Source organism: Sipha flava, unplaced genomic scaffold (assembly GCF_003268045.1).
Source record: "Sipha flava isolate LNK unplaced genomic scaffold, YSA_version1 72_pilon_pilon, whole genome shotgun sequence".
Lineage (NCBI taxonomy): Eukaryota > Metazoa > Arthropoda > Insecta > Hemiptera > Aphididae > Sipha > Sipha flava.
The window spans coordinates 1,436,557-1,449,768 of NW_020273612.1; positions in this window are offsets into that span (position 1 = coordinate 1,436,557).

Consider the following 13,212-nt stretch of genomic DNA (forward strand, 5'->3'; position numbering starts at 1 on the left):
ATTTCAAACACAAGCGCGCGATGGTCCAACAGGATGGTATAGTATACTTTTTCCACTAAGGGAAATGTGACTATGGAAATCCGTTTGCTTATGAATATTCAATAAAGTGTTGTGTGCTTACGGTTAAAAATAATTAAAAATAAATAAATCTGTTAATTTTCGAATGGACCACCGGGAGTCATTTCGTGTTAATGTATCCTATTAAGTATGTAATAATATTCGATAATATTCTTATATCAACACAAAACTAATGTACTACGGACTTACATACCTATACTGAAACCTTTAGTTTTGTTTAAATCGATTTGATTGATTTTCATTTTAATAGAAATCACAATTTGTTCATTAATTATTATTATTATTATTATTATTATTATTATTAAAATATACCATAGCTAATAATAATTTATTTTTTCGTTTTATGAATATTTAATTAGTTTTAGTTTACATAGGCGTTCTTAAAATAATAAAAAAAAATTTTACGTTCAGCTCTTGATAAAATTAAAATAAATAAATAAATGACGGTTTGTAAAAATAATTAATTAAGTTTCACTCCCTATTTGAATATTTTCCCCTATACGATTTGCGTAAAACTATTATTACTATTTTCAAAGATCATGATAATGAAGGGTGTAACGTACATTTATAAACCTATAAAAAAAAAAAAAAACGTTTTTACATATTATATTAATGGAACCTCATTAAAAATATGGCCGAAACTATCGATGAATGTGACGATGCGTGTTTCTAGTACCTAACGAAAAATTGGGTTATAAGAACGCACGGCCGTTAAACTCTTTTCTACAAAGTAATTAGATTCCATTTTTTTCCCCACCCTCGTCTAGTATTTTTGAATATTGCCCGTCGTAGTTTTCACCGCTCGTTCTCATTGCACGTCGCGACATTGTTTAACCGGCACGAAATTAAATTCTTCTACCCGTAGTACATATATATATGTATATGTATCGAAATGCTCGCCTTTTTATTATTGAATTTTCCCGCGCAAAAAATATGTTCTCGCGAGTCGAACGAGTTATTATTTTGAAAATCACCGGCGTCGCGTCGATACGTTGCACACCACCGTAAAACCGGTCGATAGCGATACGTCCGATACATAACGATAGCGTTACGTTACATTTACCGATTCCATCGGGAAAGCAGTTATCGTTCACCGACGGTCGCATGTGCACACGTACGGAGTTCGGACGCTCGGGGGGAGGCGACGGGTTTTCGCCGGACCGTCGAAATTCACCTTCGATCACTGACTCCGGACCCGTGCGTGAATAAAATGAATGTCAACCCCTCAATGCGGGTCCAGGACTCTGCGGGGAAACCGTCGCTTTAATTAATCGCGACCGAATCGTTTTGAATTTCGATTGTACGGTCGGCAAAATAAACGTCGACGTACGAGAACGTGTACGAAACAAAATCGATCGATCGTTGATCCAATTTCCATTCAAAATTATTATTACAAAACGGTTTTTCATAATATTGCTTTCTACGTGTTCTTCAATTAATCATCGTTGGGCCCTATTACAGACTGGTGCCATGCAGCCCGTGCGTTTGAAGCCCGGTTATTGCGGCACTGACGGAAATGGTCGAAAAACGTCCCAAGGATTTTGGACACGATCGGTTGTTGTACGATATGACTGCATACGCACATTCTCTGCCATTGGTACACATACGGGGGTCTCAGGGATGCTTAGCACCCCCAAGTTCTAATTTAGTACCCCCAATTTATTTTGAAGTAAAAATATTGTTTAAAGAGGATTATTTTGCATTTATAAGGATGAATGAACTCCAGTTTACAATGCACTGATGCCACGAACGTACAATGTGCATATATACGTTATACGTGTATGTATGCTGTAAGAGTGCGTTACCTATGCATGTGATACTGTGATGATGGTCGAGTTTATTGCTGGAATACCATTTAAAATTTTGGTTTTGTTTACCGTCTAACTGGTTTGATTGCTTATAAAAAAAAAATAGTGATGTTTATTAATAATATTACGTTATAATATAGAAAATTTCTTCTTTTGTAATCAAATGTTGACATAAACACATTTTGTGACTAGTTATTGTAAGGGGTTTGTATGGGGAGGTGATTTGCTCCCCGCGGGTCACTTTGGAATGGATACTTTTAGCACTACCAAGTTTTATATTGACTGTGCGTCTACGTTCTCCGTACATTTCACATCGTCACGGCTGCGCGACAATCACCGGCCGACCGTAGTCATAAACTATCGGTATCGACGTATGTTAAACGTAAATGTAAAACGTGTGTTTGCAAAACGATAATTACACGTTTGTTTCCACGTCTTATCATTATTATAATTATTATTTATAGATTTTCTTTTACTTTTCTGTTTTACGTCTCCAAACACGTAATTATACGCACGCGGTGCATAAGTATGATTTTTTTTTTTACGAGATGTTCGCTACACGCAAATGCAAATCGCCGATTCAGACCTTGGGTCATTAACATAATAATATCCGCGCATTCGACACGAATAACTCATGTAATCTTTCAATTTGTGTTTGCCCCGATTCGGAACGCATGTCCACGTTAATTGCGAACGGAAAGAAAGGGGGGAAAAAATATACGAACGGAGGCGAACGAGATGGAAACGAAAAATATCGATTTCCACGTTGAACAGCTACCGTACGAAAAACGAAATCTCGACGATCGCATTCTCGTGTCGGTACGATGAAGGCGGAGGCGTTGAATTCGAACGAGACACGACCGGATAAAACATTGCACCGACAACGGAACGGTTTCCTGGACTTTACTCGCACGATCGTCTCGAACTTTTACCGAACGCGCGCGCGTAAGAACCTCTCGGTTTCGTCCTCGTTTCGTCGTACGCCGTTGTCCGTTGAGCGTTTTCAACGTGCGAAGTCCTAAACCTTAAGTTACGGTTTTCTAATAAGTGACAGAGACCGCCCCACTGTTGATGTGTAATTCCAATTTACTAGTTTCCAACGCGCGGAAATTTCAATCGGTGTTCGACCGTCATGTGCATCAATACGGCTTGATTGCATTTTTCGTGGGAGGAGAAGAGCAACCGATCGAAATAGTCCGAAAAAACCCCGAGTTATTAAACCTGTCTCGCAGCAAATATAAAGACGTAGAACATAAAGATGATATTTGGTACTATTTTATTATTGTTAATAATTGTATTCGTACTCATGGTAAATGTAAAATTTAACTTGAAAACACTAGCCCTCACCGCACGAAATGATACTGAGTACAGATACAGAATTTGACGGTTTTTTTTTTTTTTTTGACGTCACCGGAGACGGGGATCTCGGCGACCGGTTGCGCCTTGGAAACCGTACCATAAAAGTCGGACGATTGGTCGAACGTTGACGAAGCGATTCGCTTCTCGATTTGCCGGACCGCACCAATTTCAACCGCGCGTCGCGGTCTGTCTGACAGGTAAAGCGTCCCGAGGTTTTGCGTTTGCGATTTCCCCGTCTCGTTGTTTTATCGCCAGAAACTGACGCCGCTGACGGACGAGCGGTGAAAATAATTAATTAAACAAACCGATCAAAAAGTAACAAGTCGTTGTTGTTTATGTATACGTGTTACGAGCATCGGTCTAGTCGAACGACAAAACAAACGCGAGATGGGGTTGTTTTCATATTAATAATCCTAATAATAATCCTAATAATAATAGTAATAATAATAATAATAATAATAATAATAATAATAATAATAATAATACAAATAATGATCATAATAGTCGTAAACATGATGATGGGCGACCTGGAGGAGTCTTCAGACGTTTCTCCATTAAACCGCCGCTACCGCGCACATTTTACTACACGCGCATACGTATATATAGATAATAGGTAGGTACGTGGCACATTCTTTTGTAAATGAAAATTTTAATTAAAACTCCCAGAGATCGGTGTTCGAGGTCGACCGGATCGACTGAAACCGCGGAGAACGCGCGCGCCACGCGGTTCAAACGCTCCGTTTCGATCGCGCGCGTATTATTTTCGTTTTACAATGTAACGTTAAGAGGACCCGTACGTGTTGTCTCCGTCTGACATACGTATAACATAGCAAATTCTCGTTCAGCGATTCAAATGTAGTGATGTTAGCTTTAATATTTGAGTGACCTATAATCGAACATTAAGGGAAGAACATTATCTGTGTTTTTTTTTGTTCGGTTTTTTCCGATATTTCAATTTTTTAGTGAGTTATGATGTTTTTTTTTTCTTGTGGTCTATCTACGGTAAAACAGAATGCTACGAAGTACGCGCGAATCGAAACCAATTAGATTTCTGTTCGTTGGCGATTTAATATCTTATTCTCTGCACGAACAGTATGTATTTTTATACGCTCCGACGTCTACCTATATGGAGTGTATGCGGAACGTTTTACGATCCGACATAAAACCGTGCGTTCTCCAACACGAAAAATGTCTATGCATAACAAATCAATTTGGTCGTTTCGATCTCTGTGTTATGTAAAGACGACAAAAAAAAATTAAAATCATGAGTCATGGATATTAAGGAATAATAAAAAGCCTTTTTAAAATATGTTACGACGTGTAGGATAAATCACGAGTTATATATCTAGAAATTACATTATTGGCGTTCGACTAGAAATGATTGTTCAAAAATCACAAAATTACGTGAATAGCCACCAAACTTGGGAATCATTTTAAAAACAAAATACGACTAACATGCAACAGTTCGAGAGAAAACCAAATAAACGTAATTACATATTGGGCATTAAAAGATGGGTCCGCATATACAACAGTTTTTGAATGTCCTTAAAAAAAATCCAGTGGAGTCAAGTTTATAGATTTTACAAGCACTGTTATTACTCCATGGGTACCAATCCATTGGTTAGGAAAAATGTCATTTAAATGTTGTCAAACACTGATGGCGTTGTGTGCATCATAAATACAGGATTTTACATCTACCCGTAATCGTTCCATCATAAAAATAAGCACCTAAAAGTTTTTCAACCCACACCACACATTATTCCCCAGACTGAAAGTTAGTTTTTCTTGAGACTAGTGTATATTTGTATTGTCCTTGAATCTACGGTTTTGTATGTATTTATTGTACCACTATTTGTAAATTTAGGCTCATCGGCTCACATATATCACCAGAGAATTCTTTATCCATGTCCTATCTGTCTACAAATAGGAATTTAACAATATCAGAAGCACAATATAAAAAGTAATTTATCGGGATGGTGCGAGATTTTCGATAATTTGTTTATACGAAAATAGTTTTTTTTTTATGAGCACGCAGAGTAATATTCAACGAATTGAGATGATGAAACGCGTGATAAATTAATCGTGGAAAAATTCGTGAACATGATTTCGTTTTATTTTTAGTTTTTTTTTCTAACCGTACTGGTGGAATATGGATAATAGAATGGTAGGGTGGATAATTAGAAAAAACCAACGACTGTTAAAGCACATAGTTAATAAGTATATCATGATCCCGTCGGCTGATAAATTATTTACCAAAGTATTTGTTTTAATACCATAAACGTGTACATATATAAATACAGTGAATATTTACCTACGTTGCTAGTACACCAGTAAACACACGTAGGAGATCGACGTGAATAAATAAGCGCTTATACGAGCTCACACAAAACCAAAGCCTTTTTGACGGTATTAGAGCGTTGATATGTTTCCTTCACCTACTCATATCGGTAAGTTCTTAAAACTATATCGTCCGTGAACAATGCGGAAATCCAATATTGATAAATAAAAGAACCTTTAAAACGATTAAAGGTATGTAATCAAGATGAATATTTTCCCACAATCGGCTCTTATCTTCATGACCACACATAAATCGCGTACATGATACGAACATGAAACGTGATTTTATAAATGTAAAATTATATTTATAATATTAGTAGTTTTATGAAATTACCAAAGAAGAAAAAGTGAAGAGATGGAAAGAATTTTCAAAGGACCGTGAGATAAAAATCGTGAAACACCGAGTTCCGTAGTGCATTAGTATTACGTATTGTAATCGCAAATAATATTGTAAACTCGTATCGTACGAACGGTTATAGATTCGATCTCGCTTGTGTTGGTGCGCACCGTGCCGAAAAATCTACCTGATTGTTTTTTATTTTTTTTTTTTTTTTCTTACGGAAAAGTCTCGAAGAGTTCGCAACATACAGTGTTGTTCTTATCGATACGAGAAGTAATATTCCGAATGACTGACGAGTTATGTGTTTCGTATATCTACTGAGATATTAAAATCGTGCACGCCACCCGTGCGTGAGTCGACCGAACGCGGCGGATACGTTTTAAACGTCTATCGGGAGAGCTGCCGCGGCACAGTACATCCGACCGCGGTCGGCCCTTGGAGACTTTCGGCTTACCAGAAAACGACATCGTAGCCCAGTTTAGTAATAATAACGACTCCCCTGTGCAACTCGCAACTTACATCTATCTATTTCTCCCTCTCTCCGCCCGGGGTGCTTTCTCCATTGCTCAGTGCCCGTCACCGCTACCACGGCTATACGCGGAGTCCGGAGCCGGCCAACCGTCCGGTCATTATTTCGGACGCGAAAGTTTAATCCGAATTTTCTGAAATGTTTACTCGTCCGTGGAACGGTTCACCGCGGGCAATAAAATTCAAGAGCCGTATAATGTCGTGTTAGATTAAACGCATAAAAAAGCGTATGGCCTCTGGAATAGTTTCGAATCATCTGGATACCGAAAACGGACGACGTTTTGCGTACCGGTCTTGCGCGTTCGCGAAAAGTATCACGTCAACAATTCGAGTGCAAGACGAACATTTTCTTCCAGCGGCCACAGTGACGGATCCGGGGGGGGGGGGGACCATAGTTCAAAACGCAGTGAAAATATTGATGAGTTATTTCTTCGTTCGTTGGTTCTTTAGTCTTAGTTTTTTTTGTTGAACTTTTAAACTTTTGAGCTTGTATATCATTTGGATCAATAGTAATCTCCCTGATCAAATCCACTCACTCACTCCTCAATCACATACTCTATTATTTACCTATATTTAATACAAATAAAACTTAACTTAGAACAATGAGAGGGGAGGGCAAGGCTCCTTAACTCCCCTCTTAAATTCGTCACTGAACGGTCATTGAGTCATCGAACATTTGATTCGATATACTGGTGTATTCCAATTCAAACGTTTAACGCAATAGTAATTATTCGGAGGGGTACGGTGTGTTCGAATCGAGAGATTTTAACGAGGATTTTTAAAAACTTAACACTTTCCAAAATACCGACTAAGAGTAAGTGTGATATTTATTGTACTTTATAGTGGCCTATCCGATTATTTGTAATATTTTATAGTGTATATATATACTGGGTTGTTAGTGTTCTTACGAAAATTATATACACAAAAATGCAATAATAATACTTAATTAAATAAATATACAGCACATTAAATTTGTACCGATTAATACGATAAACAAACAATAATTAAGAATATTTTACAGAATTTTTCAATCAGAGAATATTTGATTTTTCTTGAATTTTGTTGGATTTTTCTTTTTGTCAATTAACATAATTTTTAACTGCGTTTATCGTACTCAAATTCAGGAAAAACCAAAAAGATCATTCCAATGTCTCTGTCGATTTATTTTAGTTATTAAACTCGGCCACACAAATGTATTTTAAATTATTGTTAATAATAAATGTTAAAACTCAAAATTGTGTAAATGTGAGTGTTTTAACTATTACCAAAGAATATCATAATTGCTACATATTTACGATCTAATACGTTACCGTAGATGGATAAATTTTCGTTTATTAAATAAAGGAACATAAATAAATAAGTAGCCCTTTAGGTTTATTAAAAATAATGTGTAAATTTTTTTTTTTTAGATATATAAAAATGAAATTATGTGAATATTTAAATTTACTGTCACATTGTTTATTTTTAATTTGGTTATGTTAAATCAATTATTCATGAAAATATTAAAATATTTGACATAAATTAAATTCTAGATAAACATCTGAATTTTTGATTCCGTTGAGAGTACAAAGAAGGGAAAATTCAAGATAAATATCAAACTTGTTGAAGAAATTAATTGTTATTTAAATTTTAGTACAGTTAATGAAAAACAGCAAACAATGTTCAGTTCAAATTTTAATTATTTCAAACAACGGCGTATCGTATTCACTTTCGTTAATTTAAAAAGAGATTTAATAAAAACTTTTGGATTTCTTTTTGGTTATTAAATTTATTTTCTAGTGCATAATAATGGAATTGTGTGATTTTATTAAAATTACAAGTAAATTGCATATTTCTTCGCGTAGAGCAGTAGAAGTTAACTGAATATTCGGAAGTTCATATCGGTTTTAGATTAGTTTCAATTTCAATTTCAAACTAATATATATATATTATAATATTTACTGGAGTGGAGTAGTCAACTATTAATCCATTTGTTGGTTCTATAGACTGATGTAACTATTGCTTCAAGTTTTAGTGGATTTGAAAAAGCATCTACAACATTCACCGTTCGTTGGCCCCGACGGGACGATGTTATATTATAAGTAATAGAATTTAATAAAAGTTAAAATTTCTGCCATTACGCCCGACGAAGCGTTCTTAATAAACGAACAGAGTTCCGACTAACTTTGAATGTAATTCAATAACAACTAATACGTCCGAGTCTGTATTACACGTGAAGTTAGCGTCTTCTAGTGGTAATCTTCAAAAACCGATGCATCGGGTGATCATATTACATTCTAACAAATCGTGCACGATAAACAAAGGTTTTATTCCGTTTAAAATCGGCTAAAAATTCGTTTCCCTCCGTTCGTACTTCAAGTTCGTTGACCACAAATGATTTCGTACGTGCATTCTCGACGTACCGTTTACGCACGCATATCAGGGACCGAGTTAACGTGCTCGGTTCGTTTGCGATGGACGATGATTGAACAATTAGACCATAGATTCTTAAACTTTTCAGGGCCATGGACTCTTTTAAAGCATAAAATGTAATCATGGACCCCCCTTCAAAAAAAAAAAAAAAAAATACATATGTATATAAATAAATTAATATAATTTTTATTTAAGTTATTTTTTAATGATAAATCTAAGAATTAATACTATATAAAATGATTGTGAATAATCACTTTTTTTATTTAAAAAAAATTTTAATGTGATATTTGCTGTTGTTTTAATTGCAATATTGCCTTGAAATCTGGGACCATATTTAACAGAGCAACACGCATTTCGCCCTTAATGTCCAATCGATTTTTTGCTTTAGTTTTTATTGTGTTATTAATTCTAATTATTAGAGGATGAATAAAATAAAAAAAAGAGAATATGTTCAACATCTCGAAGAATATACCTCATATCGAGATCACCGTTGTTTTCATTCCCAGCGCGATGTCGAATATTTTTCGTGCAAGCAGGTAATGATAAGCGATTACGAATTGCGAAGTTTGTCTTGTCCGAGACGTTTGTTTTCACTAAATCCGTACTCGTTCGGTCTTTTCCCGTTAGTGACGTGAAGTTTATCTACCAAGACATCAGCTCGAGCGGAAACGCATCGGTCAAGTGTAAAAGACCGTGGACAATACCGAACACACGGGTAGATGACCGCGCATGTATTTTACGTGTACGGTACGAGGATGAAAATTAAATACAACCGGTGATCCCGGAGTTTGGTTGTAGTTGTTCTTTTTCTTCTTATCATTGCGCGTAATTTTTTCGAAACGCATTAAGAACGAACGCGATCGCAGCGCTTTGTTGCGCGACGGAATCAACGTTGTCGCGTTATAAGTTATACGGAAAGTCGGTTTCGGTTGGAGCAAGTGTTCGCGTTGGAATAATAAAAAAACCATTGGCATTTCGTAAACGTATTACCGTGCGGATTGCAGCGGACTTAACTGCGGACGGCGGCACTTATTCAAAACGAAACCATGCGGGAATACAAACAAAATTACTTTGTACTTACAACAAGCCAATTCACGGCGAAAAGAATCAAATCACAATGGGGAGGGAGAGAACGAGAAACGTATACGTCCGAAGAGGAGTTTATTATTTAATACGCGGTGCGCCCCTTGTGTTGCTCGAGAGAACATTATCAGTGTAGCGCTTTCGCATTATCGATAAAGGGGATCGGGACGGGGAAAATTTTCAAGGAACGCAAACCACTCGGATACTTAGTGCACCGGAGGAGAAAGCTAAGGGCCTGTTTAACTGCAAACGTTTTCTCATTATTTCCCCAAGGACCCCCGGGCGACGGTCGATGGGGGTTGATTTCCACTGCCGCAGTCGCGCAAAAACCGATCCCTCGCCGCCACCGCCGCCGAGAAGCACGACGACCAAGTGCGCCCGGCGTTGAACGGTCGTGCGTCGTAAATCACGACGTTTTACGATTCCTTCTAGCGCTCAGTTAAACATCGACGCGGAAATAAAACTTTTGGGCGCGACGCGCACAACAAAGGCGATAGGAGTCCGATGAAATTCGCGTACGCTTCCCATACCCCAGCATAACGGTATATTTTGCTACCGGATTCTCGCGCGTAATGCAATAATAACTGTACGTGCAAGTCGAGCGGTTTTTATTATTTTTTGTTTTTCGTTTTTATGACGACAACCGGTCGGAAGACGTCGCGACCATCCTTCTCCCGGGTCACGGGAATACGTGTAATAAAATATGAAAAACATGTCTACGGGAACCGTAATCCGACCGAAAGCGTCCGGGGGTGAAGAAGGGCTTGTGATAGCGACAGTGGTAGGAGGTGGTGCGAGGGAGGAATTGGGAATAAGGGTGCGAAATACGAGCCGTAAAAGACGGATGACAGCCGTTGTCTCGGGAAATTAACGGCCATCAATCATCGCGAGGGACGCGTGCACGCGCTGCAGACGGTTCGCGTAATACGGCGACCCTTGTAAATATGACGGTGCAACGTTCCCTGCGCGTGGGATCGACAACGATGACGCGACCGGTTCAGGTGATTCACGTCGTCATCGGTACTCCGTCGACTGTTGTATTCGCCACCCCGTGGTCGATCAATCGATGTGAAAGCGAATATCGATCGCACGTCGCGACCGTGGTGTGCGCTATGCAATCTACTAGTATAAAAATCAAATACAACGGATCCACCGATCACTGCTACATCTCGAGAGCGACGAATTCCGTATGGATGTATTTCGCTGCTAAATTATTAACAATGTGAAACGGTTTTTCCACTGACACCCCAAACATGCCAGGTGGAAGATGATTTTGATGCACTAGGAAGGCGAGTCTACGGCGTCGCGTCGTCAGTTCTACAACGTTTCGTCCGCACACGTTCTCGCACAAAGACGTTTACGTCCTCTATCTCGTCGGATGGTCCGTCAGACGAACGGAGTAATGCGAGTTTACGATGACTGATGGTTCAGTGGGTTAGATTATTACCACAAACGGATACGGCTCGGGCCGGTACTGGTGATCCATAGACGACACGGGATTCCCGCGCAAGCCGTAATCCTGCCCGACCAAGGATCGTAAATACTGCTGAGCGCTAACACGGTCCTTTGATTAGTAGTTCTACGTCGAGCGCGTAGAACTAAACCACAGGTTCTCAATGATGGATCAATGGATATCACGGTCAAAGTACACGTGGTCACCGTCTTGTCGGTCCGTGAACTAGCCCCAGCAATAATGCCTCGTAAAAGTTCGCTGAGGTGTTTGTCATCGAACGCAGTCCATGGACCCAAAACGGACGAGTTCCAGACAGCACGCAGATGATCTTCTTTCGAAAGCCTTTCATACACCAATACCAGGTTGTACGGGTACAGTACCGAAAATATCAGAATCTTCCGGTCACGTTCGTGGATATCTAAAGACGTCCCCCCGTTGACAATGCCACCGTTGCGACACACGCTAGGGTTTTTCATGGGAAAACTTAAAACGTACAAAAATAATCCTGCAGCCGTGCGATAATCCGTTCGAGTCGAATAAAAACGCGACGATTCGGTTGTCTGAAAAGCAGAAACGTTCATCGCCGCGGATAAGCATTGTGCAGAACCGTGTGCTAAACAGATCGATATTGCCGGCACGATATCGGCGCGCAACGATTTTCCAAATTAACGGCTTATGCCAGCGAAACAGGATCAGTACGAAGAAAATAAAGAAAAAAATATTAAAAATATTAAGTGTTCGCCATGCACGAAAGGCGTTGCGTTGCGTCAATAGACATCGATGAGAAAGCGGTGATGATGATATAATTTTGGAGCAATTGCTCCTTCAAAATATTTGGTTGGTGGGTGGTCCCCCTGCCAAAAAATACTTGAAAATAAGTATGAAAATAATATAGATATATCATAACATCATATTAAATGTTTTAATTGATAGTAAATATTTAGCCCAATAGTTACTTAGTTACACTAGAAACAATTGATGCTAACTAATTGCAATACCGATGTTAACAATATTATTCAAAATTCATATACACTGCATAGATCAAGATACAAGATATAAGAGTGTAATAAATTTACTAGATAATTAAGTAAGTACATCTGATTATACAAATCGGTCTAATATACGTATATTTTTTAAATTGTATATGTTTTGCTGTGTTGGAAATGCCGTTAGGATGAATTAAGGGTACGTTATGGTATATACATTTTTGCTCTTCACTAAAAATTAGTTCAACACGCCACTGTGGTGAAGGCGGTGGAACCAATTGAATCGGATAATGATGGAAGCTGTGTTGCTCTTTCGTACACTCGTCGAGTCGAACGTATTTGGGGTGTTTTTCAAAGAACTTATTTACCCACTGTGTTTGAATATCATAATTAAACCTATAGAATTATAACGCGTCTAACGTCACACCCCATACAGTGGGTATAAGGGGCAAACCGGGATAACATAGTGTTTCAGCAACATTACCCCAGCCTGCATCAATGTTCATTTATTAATTTTAAAAATAAATCTAATAACCTTATGCGTTCCAAAAGCGTTTTTATTTACGTACGGTCGATTAAAATCAAATAATTTATTGTTTTCAACTTCACCAGTAGACGTACATCGTGACTAGTGAAATATATGTATATAATATACAGTGAATAATAAATACATATATTATGTATAATAGTGTTTGTTTTATGAAGTGAAAAAAAAACCAAGAATCTAAAATGTATATTACGTATGTCTGATGCACATTGAGATACTACACTCGCTGGTGCATTGAATACTGCTCAACCACAGCAAATATACACTTTACTTGCAATGAT